Here is a 3,325-nt window from a genome sequence, read left to right as displayed (position 1 = left end):
AAGCCTCTCCCCCTACACAAGGGGCTATGGAAAGTCGATTGGAGCAGGATTTGGGCCAGGGTCCATAGTAGAGCCTCAAGACTCCTCCTGCTGGGCAGGAACCTTATGCAAGGGGAAGATAGGAACAGGATGTGCTTGGAGGTGTCACATTGACACATTGAGTAAGTGTTTCAGAGCACAGTGTTCTGTCCTGCGGCTTCCACCCAGATGGGGCTTAGTAGTCACCCTGGCCTTCCCAATCCTGAGAGGCTGCTCCCAGCCGTGAAGCCAGTCTCTCAAACGGCTGCTCTTCCAATCCAGATGTCCTCTCTGGACAGACAGCAGGATCCTCACTAAAGCGAGTGCTGTTAGACAAGAGGAATCTATAGGAGTTTAAAGGGGAAGCTCTGGGGTGGTGCCTGTGGCTTAAAAGAGTAGGGTGCCAGCCCCATATGCCGGAGGTGGCAGGTTCAAACCCAGCCCCAGCAAAAAAAAAAAAGAAATTGCAATAAATAAATAAATAAAATAAAGGGGAAATTCTGGTGCCCCAAAGGCTCCAACTAGTCAGAGTTCAGACCTGGGACTAAGGGAAGTGAAAGACTTTCATCTGGGCCGGACTTTGATTTGTTGAAGTCTTTCAACCACTGGCTAGCAGTCACCATGAAGTCAGTGGCAGTGTCCCCTTCACATTTGCATATTAACAAAGCACGTTGTCACCATCATGTCACTTATGTCCAGTTTCCTGTACATTGCTGTTATTTCCATTTCATAATGGAAGATTCTGAGGCCCAGAGGGGAAGTCTCAGGAGGTATGTTGCTTCCATTATGACAGGACAGCTGACTCAGTGCCCCCTCCCCACTGAATTTCTCTTCCCCTTTCCTCCAGGAAGCTAAGGTTTGCCAACTCAAAGCCCCTAAGGCTCCATAGCCTAATGCCCCCACAATAGCTATATGAAGCATTCCTACCCTTGCCTCCACTCCCTAGCCCAGGTGCAGGCTCAGTGGGCCTCACTTCCTCCCAGTAGCAGCCCTGCCCCATTTGGAGTTCCCCCTGTCCAAAGAGGAAGATTGAGCTGTGCCCAGCACCCACTCCCTCGGGCGACTCAGTTCCAGAGTAGCCTGGGGGCTAATTTACCAAACCAATATATGTGCCAGGCCCACACTGGGCATAGAAGCACAGTGTTAATGGAGAAGAGCCAGGCACCTGCCCACTGAGACCCCCTGCAGTGATAGAAGAAGTCCTAGTGGATGGTACTTGACCCTGTTGATAATGGTGTAGGGACAAAGTTAGGGAAAGTTTCTCAAAGGTCTTCTGAGACCTGTCATTGGGAGAGAAATGAATCAGGGACCAAGGTGGGACAAGCCTAATTCAGTCTATGGGATCACTCCCTCACCCTACCAGTCAATGGTTCAAAGGCTATTATTTTATTTTATTATTTTACTATTATTTTATTTTAGAGTCTTTCCCTGTCACCCAGGGAAAGTGCAGTCATAGCCAATGCAGGCTCAAACTCATGGGCTCAAGCAATTCTCCTCCCTCAGCTTCTTAGGACTATTGGTGGGTACAACCAAGCCCAACTTCAGAAGCTTTTTTTTTTTTTTCTGAGGCAGAGTATCACTTTATCGCCCTCTGTAGATTGCCATGGCATCACAACTCACAGCAACCTCCAACTCCTATGCTTAGGCAATTCTCTTGCCCCAGCCTCCTGAGCAGCTGGGACTACAGGCGCCCGCCACAACACCCAGCCATTTATTTGTTGCAATTTGGCCGGAGCCAGGTTTGAACCCACCACTCTTGGTATAGGAGCACCCTACCCACTGAGCCATAGGCGTTGTCCAGCTTCAGAGGCTTTTAAAGTTTATAATTGGAAGAAATGAAACAAACACTCTCTATTTCCCACCCCACTGTCTTGGGCTCTCCTGGAGAGTGTGAAAGACCTGTTCTTTTTCACAGAAGCTCTGGGCAACCAGATGTTACAGGCTGTCTATTGCCCAGCTTAGCCATTTCACATTTTCAGAGCCATGTGGAGCCCTATGGCAACCTCGTCCTTCCTATTCCAAGGTAGCCTGAGTGTTCCTTCAGTGCCACCAGGCTCCTCTGGATCCCACAGTTCCTGAGTGGGCCTGCTCTTGCCTGGATCCTAAGCCTGCCTCTCTTAGTTTACTCCCTTGTTTGGCTGAAGCATACCCTCCAACTTTCTAAGAAAGGATGACTGGGAGGCAATTCCCTGGGTCCTTGTGAGTCTTAAAGGGTTTGTATTCTCCCTTTTCTTTTGACTGATATTTGGGCTCATATTTCTGACTGCTCTGGTTCATTGTCTTCTGGCTGCTATTGATGCTAATCCAGTGCCCTTTTCATTCTTAGAGCTTTGGTTTGGCCTGTGTTTGCTTTTTTTTCTCTGTAGAAGCTTCCAGGCTGTTCTGCCTCTTGTGTCTACAAATGCTGATGAGATCCCTGGGAGCAATCTGTCTTCATTACTGGGATGGACTCTCCCTGGGGTCATGTGACCCCTCATTCGACAGGGCCACCCTCTTCCTAACATCCTTCTTCTAACTGCTCAGATGAATCCAAGCCTGCCCCCTCCTGGCTGGAGGCCTCTCCTCAGCTCATTCACCAACACCTGGGAGATGGAAGGAGGATCAGCAAGCCTAGAAAAAAGAAAAGGAAAAAACTTTTTATCCGTTTTTGTTTGTTTTGAGACAGAGTCTCACTGGGTAGAGTGCAATGGCTTCATAGCTCACAGCAACCTCAAACTCTTGGGCTTGAGCAAGCCTCTTGCGTCAGCCTCCAGAGTTAAGGTGACCAGATTTTAACATTGGTAAAGCAGGACACAATTGATGGCGGGGGCTAGGGTGGGGTGGTGTTCTTAATTTAAAATTTAGTCTAAATGGAGCAACAAAAATTTTCATAGAATGAAAAAATAGTATTGTAATTTTTTTAATTTCAACTAAGTACAATTTACAAATATAATACATTAAAAAATTATGTATAGTATTATTCTTTGGCATATTTCTCATTTGAGTGAATTTTTTTAGTAGACTGCTGTTGTTGTTTAAAAGGTCATGAAATTTTTCACAAGAATTTGTTAAATTATATTTCACACATAAAATGGCTTTTAAAGTCTCAACACTTAATTGTGATTTTTCTTATGTCCACACTTTATTTACAGTAGGGAAAAACGCGTTCAGTTACAGCATTAGTTCCTGGTAAGGACAGCGAGTATCCCACAATTTTTAGTGCATTATTGTATGGAACATGGTTTATTTCAAAACGATGAAATATTTCTAACCATTTGTTCTCTACTGTGATTTTTGCTGATGCCCAAGATTTAACCTTTTCCTTATC

Source organism: Otolemur garnettii, unplaced genomic scaffold, assembly GCF_000181295.1.
Source record: "Otolemur garnettii isolate 467f Iridium unplaced genomic scaffold, OtoGar3 scaffold00032, whole genome shotgun sequence".
NCBI classification, from domain to species: Eukaryota; Metazoa; Chordata; class Mammalia; order Primates; family Galagidae; genus Otolemur; species Otolemur garnettii.
Note: the sequence above shows the minus strand (reverse complement) of the source record.